Consider the following 14965-nt stretch of genomic DNA (forward strand, 5'->3'; position numbering starts at 1 on the left):
ACCCATATAGATATCTAGCAATTCCCAGGTCTCAGGCCAAGTATGAAGTTACTTCATGTCCAAAGAAGAGTAATGTTTTCTTGCACAACTCGAGATTGAATGGAGGCCAAAGTTAATGGCAGTCCTTAAAAAAATAGGCTACCACCACCACCAGCAGCACTGGGCTACCACCGGCATGCACTGTTCTGAATAGGATCCTACGTTCTCTTGTTTCTTTTCAAAACCAGAGATTGGGGCTGTGCAGTGGCTGGCGTACTGTTTCTTAAGGGGGGGTAGCATTTGATCAGTCATGTCAGATGCATTGTTCCTGCAGCAGCACGGCTGTGCACCTCCCAGCCAAGCTCTGTGCTCAGCAACCTGGAAGCTCAGTGATGACACCATTGCCAAAATTCAGAGGCAGCCTTGCAAAGAGTCACAATGTCACACAGCTCTTGAAGGGGTCCACACACCTGCACGGACTCCTTAGAGGCAGCAGTGGTCAGAGATGCCAGAATGTTTTAGCTCTGGTCTGCAAATGATCTTAACTTTTCATTCTTTGGGGGTTGTCTTTCCATTGATGACCATTAAGAAAACTCTTTTCCTTCCAGACTCATCAACTGCAGAAAGAAACACATAAGACAAATTTTCCCCACTCTCCAAACTCTACTTTCCTCATACACATATTCTGTACAAACACATTAAAAAAAAAATGATAAAATTTCAAAAATAAAACATCCAAATGAATCCACTGATGACAGTAGAGTCTACTAAGCTGCAGATTCAGATAACAACTTGCACTTTCAGCTAAAAAGATCAGCAGGAAAGAATCTGCTCTATGTTTCACTTATTTGTGAGACAAGGGGTCAAAATAAGCATGGCATTAAATGCATGTTTGTGTCCTACCTTGGTTTTTTAAAAATAAAAATAAACCCGCAAACCTTTCTTTCTTTCTTTCTTTCTTTCTTTCTTTCTTTCTTTCTTTCTTTCTTTCTTTCTTTCTTCAGTTGAAAAATATTTCAGGCATGCTGCATTCAGTATTAGGTGCCCTGCTGATTCTTCAATCACAGTTATCAGCTAATATTTAACCACTGAGACATATAGGGATGCTCAGGAATGCAATAAACTTGGCAGAGGCAAAGCAATGAAAGTAAGATTAGCAGATTTAGCAGAGGATGCAGAAATAGACAGATCACGTGAGAGAATACAGAAAACAAAGGCCTATGCAATGCAACACTTAGGCATTTATTCACTAAAGCAGAACCTTACAAGAAGAGATGCAACAAATGTCACATCTGTTTACACCTAAGGTGTATGAGTGCTTAGGGTAGGGTATGAGTGCTCATAATTAGCAACAAAGCTATGGAGTAATAGCCTTCTCTCTGGTAGGAGACCCACCAGAGAACATCACTAAGGCTACACCAGGCTGAGAACACCCAGCTAAGGGCACAATCCAGATGACTGCATGCCAGCTCATCTACAGCATGCACCATTGCAAATGTGCCGTAAGGCACATCTGTGACCATTAGTACCAGTCCAGCACCAGTCGGAGGTCAGCAGACTGCCACCAGGCACTCCGTGTGAAGCTCTGGGAAGCAGAGAGGTAAGTGGTGGAATAGGGGGAGGCATTCCAGGGTGAGAGAAGGCAAGGAGAAGGCGTGATAGGGGAGGGAGTGGGGCAGAAGGGGGTGGGGCCGGCGGACCTCTCCTCCACCTGATCCAGAGCCCTGTGTGGGGCCTCGCAGCCCAACATGGGACTCTCTTACTTTGCCCTGGCTAAATAGCCACCGTAGAGTCACTTACTTTGCCCTGGCTAAAGAGCCACCGTAGCTATGACACTGTTGTATGAGGGACTGAGGGAAACCTATTTTCTCAGTAGTTACATGAATCTTGCTAAACATACAGCCTATCTAATAATGGAATTTCACCCTAAGAAACAGATGGGGAAAGTCTCAAATATACCTTATTTGTGCACGGATAGTGGAAATTGCAGGGTGGCAGAGTCCTTTTAATTTCTCTTTTTTAATGGTTCTTCAGCACCTCTCAGAAATATCCTTTATCTGAATCTCCTGCTCTGAATTCTGTCCCTAATTACTTTTGCAGTATATTGTCCCCATCCCATATCCTTTTTCTGAGTCATTTAACATTATAATTAACAGATAGGCTAATAGGATTCTGAGCAGGGTAATATTCTATTTATTGGATCATGTGATTTTTCTAAATTGGCATTTTCACAAATGAGTTTGAAAGAACGGCTATAATTGTTCTTTATTGTGATGTCTTATATGGGTGTGAGGGCTGTATTTTTGTGGTTGATTCTTCCTTTATTGGGCAAAAAAAGTCAGCTGTTATCTTTTGGTCACAGCACACACACCCTTTGCAGTACCACTGAAACTTTCTTCAGATTCCCTTTCAGATAATCGGTTGAATGTTTTCTAGTTGTTTTAAAAAAAAAACAGCCAGGTTGCTAGGGCCAAGGGGAATGACCTATTTATCTTAATATGTTTTACAAGAAGGCATATTTCTCTAAATGAAGACTGTTACCAGGATGACTGCATATGAGTAAAACAGACAGTTATCAGACTGCCAAAAGAAGTAAACCTTTAAGCATGGGAATTGTCATGACAAGTCAGACACCTTTGTACTGATAAGAGTAATTTCTTAATTGTTACCCAGCTCAGACATTGCATCATAACAATCAAGGAGGTTTGTACAATAATAGCTCACTTTATAATCTTACTGTTCTATCTCGGTTTCACACAATGGAAAATGAAATAGGTGAAAAGATGCATGGGCAAGGAAACAATAAAGCAATCATGTTTTTGCGATTGTTTTTAAATGTGTGCATTTGCCTGATTACACTAAAGAAAGCTAATGTCTCTAAGTTCTGGATTCATTGCAGCATTTTTTCACCACCATAAGAGCAATACCGTCAGCAATACAGGTCCACAATGCTATCCCTCCCCCAGGATACTTACCGAGCCACACAGAGCCTTGTGGTGTTCTGGACCAGTCTGAAAGCCTTCTGAGGTTCCGATGCGTTCTTAAACAGTTCTTCTGGTTTCCCAGAAGTACTACTTAAGACTGTGTCAGAAGGCTCAGGGTCCAATCCTATCCAACTTTCCAACTCTGGGGCAGTTGCAATGCAGCCCTGAGGTAAGGGAACAAATGCTCCCATCCCTTGAGGAAGGCTCTGTGACTGCCTTCCCACCACAGGATGCAGTGCATGCCCCATTGGCACAGCTGCACCAGCATGGAAAATTGGCTAGGACTGGGCCCTCAGAAGGCTTTCAGAGCAGTCCTGAACTCCATACAGGGCTTCGCCTGCCCCAGGAATGCCTGCAGAGGGCAGGCAGAGGCAGCATGGCTGGCATGGTGGTGCTGCCCCCACGAGACCCATGGGTGCAATATCTGGCGCTTTTGTCCCCCTAGGCCCACCACTGAATATCATTATGTAATAGATATGACATTGCTAATCTCCCACTCTCATTGATAACTAATAACTTGCACATGATGCAAATTTTAAACCACTCATGGATAATCTTTGTAGATCGCTTTTAAAGGGATCAATGAGAATTGGCAATGTCAATCGCTTATCGGATTTTAACCATGCATTCTGTATTTCAAGATGATTTTATTTTTCCCTTTTTGTAAAGTGTAAACAGAGAAAAAAGTAGGGCCACTACACATTTTAAGTTCTGTTGATTTCAGTGGATGAGTTACCTATATATGTGTGTAATTCTTTTCTTATCATTCATGGGGTTTAACATTGCTTAACATTTTTCTCTGTAAACCGCTTTGTGAACTTTTTAGTTGAAAAGCGGTATATAAATACTGTTAATAACAACAACAACAACAACATATGCTGGATAAGCCTCACTGTTATTAAGAATACCTTTTCAGTACTGCATTACTTTGGAATTGCCAAAAGAATGTTAGATCAGCACAAACAGGAAATGAGGAGACTTAAGGGGTAATGTACTCAGGATGACTGAAAACCATATATCAATCCAAGTCTATTTCTTGCACACTTGTCACTTTCAGATTTCAGGCTAATGGGCCATTTCAGAGTTCAATGCTCACATCTCTTCCCCTTCCAGTTCTGGCAGGAATTGTAGGGTTGCCAGGTCAGATGTAGATTTCTGTGGCATGTTCTGGTAATGTTACAGGACTGCCAAGGTGTGAAACATGGGAGGGAAATCTGGTCCATGATACCTTGGAAATCTTGCACCATGATACCTTGGTGCAAGCAGAGTGGGCCAGTAGTAAATTGGTAGAGCCCAGTAATAGGCCAAAAACACTCTGAGATTAACTTTTGCCACCCACATACTTGAGAGAAAAAAGCTAAATGCTGAAGAATAGGGTCATTTTGGGGGAGGGGTAAACTGGCAACTATAGGGACCTGATCTCTACCATAGGAGAGGAACTGATGTATTACAGCAAAATCCAAAAAACAGCTACTGCTGCATCCTATGGCCTCACTGCAGCCACCAGAGGTCTCCTCAGGCAAAGGGGACACAGAGTTCAGGATCCAGTGGAGCAGGGCTCCTCTGGTCCCACACCCCTCCCACCCTGGTTCCTCCCCCCACACAGCCTCCCTTTGCCCAGAATGCCTCCCCTCCCCACCCCAGAGGCCCTCACCACCACCCAGAGCTCTTATCTAGCTCTGGGCGGCAACCAGCCACTGCTGGGCTCAGCACCAAAAGGTGCTGCACCAGCACTGACTCAGTGCAGGGTGTTGCGGGTGTGCCATATGGCATGTTTGCGACATCCAGCACTGGTGTTGGAAGTTGGTGCTGGCACTGGCTCAGGTCAGGATTAGGTCCCTAGAGAGGAGTTTTTTGTGGGATAAAACATGTGCTTAACAGAACACATGTTTAAAATTAAAATGCAAACATGTCAACGTTGAATGTTTTTAATCATTCAGGGCCCAATCCTATCCAACTTTCCAGCACCAGTGCAGCCACAATGCAGCTTCAAACTTGTGTCACCAACATAGCTGTTGCAGGTCTGAGGAGACGGATTGGGGCAGTGGAGGCTTGCCCATGGGTAGGGAACACAAAGTCCCTTACCTCAAGGGACGTATTGCCATTCTGAACTGCCCCTCATAGGGTACAGCACACAGCACATTGGTGTGGCTACAATGGTGGGAGTTATTTAGTTAGGACTGTGCATATCTGGTGTATCTGGACCACTGAAATAGTAAAATCAGCATGTCTAGAATATCTAAATCCTATAAGAAATCACACAACCCAATCTTAACTATTGGGCTCCACTGGTGGAATGCACGTTCCACCAGCAGAAGCAGCAGATCTGCCTGGATCTTGGCAGAAGTCACACAATGACGTCATTTACTCCACAGCCATCAGTAAGTGCAAAGAGGCCACCAGAGCAGTTGCTGGCAACTGCACACATGGGCCTGCGGTAAGGCCTCTGTTCACTGGCATAAGGCAAGTTGGCAGTGGGGTCAGGTGTTGGGTGGGACAGGAGAGGGATTCGGAGGATCAGAGGTGTTTCTAGGCAGGAAGGAAGCACAAGGGGGTGGATCCAGTGGCAATGGTGCACACTGGATCTTCTCCATTTCAAACCTCCCCACTCCTTTCCTCTGACATACATCACTAAAATATATGTGTGTGTCCAAGGAGACTTATTCTGGCAGCCTACCAGGAAGTAGAAAATATTTTTACTTACCTCCTGCACTTTGTTTAAGTGCTCCCCCCCCCCCCCCAGAATGCAGTGCATGCCTTTTTGACTTACGTGATAGGTGCTGGCGGTGGGGGATAGAATTGGATAATCTTTTTGCAATATTGTGAAATGTAGCTTTAAAGGAAGAACTCTCAATAACTGCCTGATTCACAGTCTTGTTCACCTTGGCTGACGATAAATCAACATCTTGGTTAGTTAATCCCCTTAGAACAGTGGTTGTCACACATTTAGCACTGGGACTCACTTTTTAGAATGAGAATCTCTCAGGACCCACCGGAAGTGATGTCATGACTGGAAGTGACATCATCAAGCAGGAACATTTTTAACAATCCAAGGCTGCAGTCCTGCACAAACCTACCCAGGAGTAAGTCCCATTGACTATCACTGTTAAAAGAATATACATAGTAGCTTATTAAAAGTACAGGTCTGTAACATTTTCCAAAATGCAATCATATGCCATGGGAACATCAAGTCTAATATATTAAAAATAAAATATTGAAATGAATGAAATTGACTTGTGAGCCACGTAGCGGGTCCCGTCCCACAGTTTGAGAAACACTGTCTTAGAAGCTTCTTGGTTTAGCACCCAAAGCAAACCCCTCCTTCCTCAGAGCCCCTTTGAAAAAGGCTACTGTGCCTATGGTAATAGGTTAGCATTCACTCATTTCTCTGGAGATTTGCTGTCCATCATATTGTCAGTGAGAGGAAATACAAAAAAAGTTTAATAAATTAATGGAAATTATATTATTATTATATACCTGGAGGACTTGACTTCTCTCAAATTAATTGGGAGTGGTTAATTATAATGCAGTAGTTATTGAAATGCAGATAGTTCTAGAAACATAGAAACAAAATATCTTGACTGGAAAGATGTATTTTATTAAAATGTGCATCATCCCCAAACTTTTGTTTTTATTCAAATCTTGTCAATAACAACTTAGAAATGTCAGTTGGAAAAATGCTTATGGATTTCTGTATAAATGCAAAGTAGGAGAGGATTAAAGGAAAAAAGCTTTTTCAAAATAAGCAGGATGGTGAATTGACTTTTTCCAACTTACAGTGTTATTATTTTGCAGCCCAATTATTAAAGCGGATCAGACTTATTAAACTTAATAGAGTGAATCAGACAAGATAATATAACATCCCAGTTATCTTTTGAACCACAGAATATTAAAAGTATTAAAATACCCCTGAAATATTTATCTTAGGCTAAGAAAAAAAGCAGAAAATATTGCTGTGTAATTTTATAATGTTTAGATTAAGTTGGGGCTCCTTGCTGAGAGCAGATTAGTGTAAAGGAGCTGATGCCAGTTTATGAACCTCTAAGGCATGGCCCTAATTGGAATAAATTAACAGAGAAAGTAAAATATCTCCATGGGAATCTCATAAATTGGATGAACTGGGAAGCACATTTGTTGAGAGTTAGGAATCATACAACTTGACAAAATTAAAGCATTTAATTGAAAATCACAGAATACTTACTTATGAAAAATGAATAGAAATAAATAATGATTTAGATTACACATTTTTCAGCAGGCAGAATGGGTTAATGGAAATTAAATAGACTGGGGTTGAGGAAAGAAATACAATTTGGAGAAAAAAAGAACAATGGTATATGCAAGGGGAAATTATCAAAAATAGACCAGTTATTAATTGAGGTACAGGAAGCTGCCTTATATGGAGTCAGACCATAGGTCTTTTTCAGTCAGGATCGTCTACAGATGTACAGCAGCTCAGCAGGTATTCAAACATTGAGTTTTTCTGTGCCCTAGCTGAAAATGCCCCAAGTTGAACCCATGACTGTCTTCATGCAAACTATGTGCTCTTCCCCCCCCCAGTTACAGCCCCTCCCCACTTTTCAAGGTGTGTTTCAAGAACATTTTCAAGGTGATAATTACTGCAAAATGGTATTGAGACTTTTGAGGAACAACTTTCAAAAGATGTCTGGAAATTATTTGGTATAGAGGCATCATGAGACTGTATTAGCTTCTGCTCACCTTAGTGAGAGCCACTCTGAATTGCTTGCTCATTGGCATGTAACACTGTAGAGGCTGGAGAAAAAGATACAATTAGATATCAGTGCAGTTTTGGCATTGCAGTGCAGCTAAGGATGACATTAGGAGCTATGCACTATAAGAGTACTGAGATGTATTGGAAACAGATATTTTAGTAAGTAACAGAGGTTATTGTTAAAATTAGAGGTCTTTGAAAACAGTGGTATTTATTTTATTCAGAAGTAAGCCCTTTGCATTCAGTAAGATTTAGGCTGTCATCCTATCCTGTCATCAGAAACTAACACCTCTAGTTATAATATCAGTGTGACAACTAATTTTAGTACAAGATTATATAAAAGACCCTGGATATAAATATAAAATGGAAGGAACCAATATATCACTTATTGGCAGCAGCTAGGAATTCAAGTGCACGTGTTTGAAAAACAAAAGACTTCAACAGCTAGGCCACAGGAAATAAAACGTGTATGCATTAGCAGTTTGAAATTAACTTGTACAGTATGTTTGGTATAAAAGAGAGGAAATTAAGTTTAATGAGATCTTGCAGGTACAGCACATTTGGGCAGATCAGGTTCTCCAAACTTTTCAGTACAAGGGCCACATGGTATATTTTACACATTTTTGTGGGTCAAAAAAAAAAAAAGAGTTTTATATTGGGCGGAGGCGACCGACACATGGCACACTGTCTCATTTCTGGTCATATGGAAAAGGGTGCAGTGGACAGAACTTCACCGTTAATTGTATGACCGCGTGGTTGGTAAAAAATATATTATGTCTCTACGGGCCAGAAAAAAATCTTGTGGAGGGCCAGATGCTGCCCTCTGGCCATAGTTAGGAGAACCCTGAGGTAGATAGATGTAAATTCTACACTGTGAATTAGACAAGAGAAGTACATCCAGGGAGGGAGGTGGAACAAGAGAGGGAAAAAGTGCAGTCATTAGATAGGATGGGCTGTTAGTCAGATCTGGAGCTGGTCGTCCATGCCTTGGTGAACTCTTGTCTGGATTATTGTAAAGCATTCAAGATGGGGCAATCCTTGAAGACCTTCAAAAGCTCCCACCGGTACACAATGTGACCACAAGAATTTTAACAAGGGTGAGATGCAGCCTCTTTTATTCTGGCTGCACTGACAGCCATTTTGCTTCCTGGCATGAATCAGTATGCTGTTATTACAGGGGGGGCCATATCTGCAGATCCTGTATCTGCAGATTCACTTATTCGCAGATCAGGTCTGGGCCCCCCCCCCCACAGCATGTGCCCCATCTGAGTGAGCTCACCCTGCAGATAGCTGAAACCATGGATATGGGCAAATGTCTGTTCCCATGATCTGGAGGCCACCCTCCCTCTGGAAGCGAGGGGCGCTCTGCTCCCTTTGCCTTTAGAGGGACTTCTGAGCCCAACAGAGGACGTCCACCCCGGCCTCTGCCTGGTTCAGACTGAGCCAGTGGCGATGCTAGGGGTGCGGGCCGTGCCGGGTGACACACACAGGGGGGATGATGCACACTGGGGGAGTGACATGCTAAAATTGCGGTGGTTAGGAGTAATCCCATCATGTTATATACCATTGGATGCAGAATTTCCGCAGAATGCAATGCAAAAAAATGAGTGAAATATCTCCTTTCTATCAAAAGTTATGGCCAAAAACCCAGAGAACAAAAAATGCATGAAGCCCTATGGAAAGTAAAACTGAGCCGTAACACGCATTTACACTTGAGTAGGTGAACATGCCTTAGACCATCAGAAAGGGCAGGCTGAGAGGAATCCAATGACACCAGAATGGTCCTGATCCAATGAATGCAGCCCCCAAAAACACCTGAGAAGGAAGTCCCTCCCTCCAAGCAGACGAATGTATTGAGGCCTATGGAAAACGAAACTAAGCCTCACAGTCGCGTTTACTTGCTAGTAAACAAATGTTCCTTGGCTGGTGGTCAGGCCAGGCAAAGGGGAATGTGACGCCATCAGAATGGTGATATGATGGAACTGGAGCTCAACAAATGCTCCAGAAGGCAACCTCCTCCCACTAAAAAGGATCAAAACAGGCTTCAGCTGATAAGGTGAACTTTTCTGAGACTTGCAAAACCAGGTGGATCCTGACAGTGATCTGGTTTAAACAGAAGTTCTTAAATGAACTGGACACTGGGTAGGGCTGAAAACCTTACTGATTTTGGAGGGGGGGGTGTTATTGCAGACAGACTACAGAGAAAATTCACTTGGTGGAACAGGACTGGCTTCTGCTGATTTAATTATTTGTTTTACTTTAATTATTTATACTTATTTATTTTAATTTGCCTATGATGTCACTTCCACCATGACATCACTTCTGGTGGGTCCTGGACAGATTGTCATTCTAAAAAGTGGGTCCCAGTGCTAAAAGTTTGAGAACTGCTGCCATAAGGTGTTAGTAAGTTGACATCTGTGTGTGTGTGTGTGTGTGTGTGTGTGTGTGTGTGTGTGTTTGTGTGTGTGAGAGAGAGAGAGACACCGCTAGTGACTAAAATCACAGTTTGGAGAAATAAGACCATCATGTTATATATCAATCAATGCGTAATTTCATGCAGAATGTGCTCTGTCTTTTTTCTATCAAAAGGTACAGCCAATAAACCAGTGGGGGCAGAGTGATGGTACATCACCATGCCCACCACCTGGGGTGTTGCCCCACCCACTGCATGGGGGGTGACGCACTGGCATTCCACACTGGGTGACGCGAACCCTAGTGACTCCGCTGGACTGAGCGTGGCAGCTCAAATAACGTGAATTCTGGATTAAGGGAGAAACCGGAAGTGATGTTTTCAATGCCTTAAGAGGCACTGGGAGGCCCAGGCAGCCCTGCTTCCCATATGTGGTGGATTTTGTTTGGCTTGGCTGAGTCACAAACTGTGCAGGCTGGGTTTAAAATTTATATTTATTCTTTCATGGGTTGAACAGTGAAGCAGAATGAAGCACATTGTTAAAGATCTTGTGGCACTTTTGCAATACCAGGATGAGTTATATCCACACAGGTTCCCCAACCGAATTTCAGCATTGAAATTCAACTTACTTTATGCTTATTAAAATGACTGCTGAAAGATCTAGCCTGTATATAATTGCTTCCTTCACCTGGTGACATTAACTGCTGCTGACTGATAGGAGACTGTCAAACAACAGCTGTGTTCCACCCCAACTTAGGTGATATTACAGTGCTGGTAGAGATTTCAATGTATAAGGCTTCCTCTATCTATCTCATTTGACAGGTGAGGTATATTTCAAGGCTCATTTGGTTAACATTCATAAAGTATTTCCTTGTAATGAAAGATATTACAGAATGGCAAAATGATATTAAAATTTGTTGTTCCCATAGCAGATGAAACAATTATAAATGATGTACAATATTTAAACTGGGGACTATTATTGAAAAAGTTACAAACCCTAAGGAAGGTAAAAAATAAATGGATTTCTTTGGGTGAAGTTTGTATTCTTCACTATGCATTCACAGTCTTAGATTGCAAGTTTCCTTGATCTACATAGACCTTTTAGTCATCTGCAATGGGGGAGAAGCAGACAAATAGCATGCCCCCCCAAATTGCTGGACCTCTGTGGTTACTTAAAGGAAAGGCACTTTTCATACACTCAGGGTGCTTTTCCGTAATCATCAATAAATATATGAAAAGACCAGTTCTTCATTGACTAACAGCCCAATCCTATTCCCCACCAGTCTGTGCAAGGCTGATGGAGCGCAAGCTGCATGCTATGGTGGGGGGGGGGCAACAAGATGGCCTATGATAAGTAAGTAAAAATCATTTTTACCAAGGAGATGCCAATGGGGCTACTCAGTCCTATGCTGGCATGAGTCCAATAAGCCTGACAGAGTATGTCAGACTGAGAAAAGGTGAATAGGATTTTGGCATGTGCCACTGCTCCTGAAATCTCCCCCTCCAACCCCCAAACCACCCCGGTTCAACCTGCTCCCTACCCCAATTTTCCCCAAACAGCCCCCACTACCATCTTACTAGTGCAGGCTAGTTGAGCCAGTGACGTGCATGCAGAGCCTCTGCCCATTAGTGCCAGTGGCCCCGAAGTGCATGACAATGGCACTGCTTTTGCAACACTATACTGGGAATTATGGCAGCAGATCACAAAATCTACTGCTGTAGGCCGGAGATAAGACTGGGCCATTATTTTCTTGCCATCTGTCAGTGACAGAATTGAAGTTTGGAGGAGAACTTAGAACACCTTCAAAATCGTTAGGATTTACTCCAGAGAAAATATGGGTGGTCTGCCAGTGCTCTGCCAGTGCTAGCTGCCAAAAAATGCTTAGTAAGCACCGTGAAATGCTTAGTAGCATGCTGCTGGGACACCAGCAGGAAGGCAGGCCCAGGTCTTAGTTGAACACCAGAACCACTGCAATATCCTGGCATATAGGAGAGTGGTTGTTCTCTAAAGAATACAGTTTGTTGCTGACCTTATCTAGTCTTGTGCTATCAAAAGCCACCTGACTGCTTTCAAAAGTAGAAAGGCAACAGTGGCAATTAAGAAACATTTATTAGAATGACTGTTGCTAAGAGTTTTACTTAAACCTAGTGCATCCTGAAGACTAAATACAGATGTGTACCCCCTCTGCTGGCCTCCTCTTGATATGCACATTTTTCTGTGCAACTCAAAATTGCAAAAATGGATAAAGGCTGCATTTTCCAGATGCATGAACAGTCGATGAGGATGTGGTAATGAGACATCCTATTAAACTCAGATTGAGTTTTGTAATTTCAAAAGAAGTAGCATGCTGGCATCATAGATCTCCAAGACAAAGGCATGCAGTATCACTCTGAGTGTAAGATGAAGGAGCCGTTCAGCTGTGACTCACAAATATTCACCGTGACCCCATGCAAGAAATTCATTCTACCCACTCAGCTGGGTTTTTTGTTTAGGAGAAAAACATAAAGACATGATTATCTGTTTAGGAGCATTGTGGGAAGATGAGTAAGAGGAGAAGAAGGTTTTACAGGGTGACAAAGTTTACTGCCAGATAATATTGGGATTCTTTGTCAACAGACGTAAAAGGGATTCACTCCAAAAACCACCTTGAGATCAATCACTTAGAAATGTCACAATAGGATTTAGGGGATCAGCCCAGGGGAGGGATGGAGATGTCTCAAACGATTAAATATCAGTCCTTCAACCCCTCAGCATGGGGAACTCTAAATGCCATCCTAAGAGAATGTGGTTTTTCCGCTAGCAGCGTGAAGTCTTCCTCACACAAGCAAATTAGTTCTAAAAGTAAACTCACCCTATCTCCCCAAGTTCATTTCCATCAAAGCTTCTGTCCAAAAAGCTAATGTCTTTCATTAAGGCCTTATAACAAGCTTTTCTGGAAGCAAGTAAGTAGCATTAGCCCCATGGGACATCATCTGGAAATTTTCTAAACACATCAGTGCTACTATGGCTCTCTGGCTAGCTTATTGAATTTTGACAACATTGGTTCAAGCAGCCCAATCTTATTTAAGTGTTACACTGCTGGAACACTGCCATCACAAGCAGTGGCTCCATGTTCCAGCAGACTGAAGACACCCACTGGTGCAAGTAAGTCAGCGCAGGGGGTGGGAGGGAGGTGCAGAGGGGAGGAACAGGGTAGCAATGGGGATACAGATCAGGAACATAGATTAGGGCTGGGAAGGAGGAGATAGGATGGCAGCTGCACACGTCAATATTCTGTCTCCCTTCCTGGCCTCAATCCTCCAACCTTTGCTATACTGCTATAGCACTGGCACGGATCAAAGTAGACCCAGTGGGGCTGCTGTGGGCTTATCCTGGGGCAAGGGGAGAAATGTTCCCTTACCCTGAGGAGGCTTCCAGAGGCCAAAACTCCCCCACAGGGTTCAGCATACACTACAGTGGGGCACTGCATCACCACATGGGGAGTAGGATTGGAGGACTGGGCTGACAGGCCAGTTCAACTACGAATACAGGGGCTAATTTTAGCAAATTGCTTTCTCTCCGTTTTGTTTCTTAGTTTGCACAATTCAGCTAATAATGCCTGTCTCATAGGCCTGCTCACACAGTAAAGGTTATAAACCCACTTTGGACACTAAAAAAATAAAATAACAATGCTGGGCAATTTATTATTGGCAGTATACAAAACTATAATATAATAATATCCTGAACTGCAGAATATAACCAGTTCAGCATACTTAGACTGTGATAAAGTATATTATAATAATAGCAAATAAAATGACAGATTCATGTAGAAGAGCATCAGAGATTAACATTCTGGCCTTAAATATAATATATTGAAAAAGGCCTGTATCACCAACTCACTAACCATGTATTGTGGCCTGTTTAGTTACACAACATGCAGGTGAACAGGCGGGCAGCAAAACCAGGTGTCCTGATCAACATACTGGTAGGCTGCCAATAACTGACAGCCATGTTCGCCTTAGTGAATCAGCAGTTATACAGCTATGATAGAAACATGCCTCAAGTGTCTTACCCAAGATTATACAACAAATCAATGGCCAATCAGAATCCACAGTACATGAAGCACACAGGCCAGTTTTAAGACAGAAAACATGGTAAGTCTACAGAACCAGCCATCACTTCGCAAACCACTAAGAAATGTATTATAACTCATAGTGTAAGCCTATAGGGACATCGGTACTTCCACTCCTGATTATCAAACAACATGACACAACTTTAGTGCTAGGCAAATTATTCTTATTAGTACCCAGGTGTCTCAATTGCCATGACAATTCCCGTGTTTGAAGATTTATTTCTTTTGGCTGCCTGGTAATTCTGGTTGGCAAATTGCTCTCCCCCCTCCCCGTGGTGTAGCTAGCAGAGGGCGGTCCACCCCGGGTAAAATCGCGGAGGTTCGGAATCACCCCATCATGCTATATACCGTTGGATGTGGAATTTCCAGCCGAACGCTATGCAAAAAATTGGATTGAAATATCTCCTTTCCAACGCCAAAAAAACCGGGGAAAAATGCATGGAACCCCATGGAAAATGAAACTGAACCATATTGCGCATTTACTCATGAGTAGGCAAACTTGCCATAGTTCATCGGAAAGGGAAGGCTGAGAGGAATCCAATGACACCAGAATGGTTCCTATCCAATGAAAGCAGCCCCCAAAAAACACCCAAGAAGGAAGTCCCTCCCTCCAAGCAGACAAATGTATTGAGCCCTATGGAAAGCAAAAGTAAGCTTATATTTGTAAGTTTATATTTGTTGTTTGTTTTTATTTTGGAAAATAATTTTTAAAAAAAGAAAACGAAAGTAAGGCACACGGTCGTGTCTACTC

Source organism: Tiliqua scincoides, chromosome 4, assembly GCF_035046505.1.
Source record: "Tiliqua scincoides isolate rTilSci1 chromosome 4, rTilSci1.hap2, whole genome shotgun sequence".
NCBI classification, from domain to species: Eukaryota; Metazoa; Chordata; class Lepidosauria; order Squamata; family Scincidae; genus Tiliqua; species Tiliqua scincoides.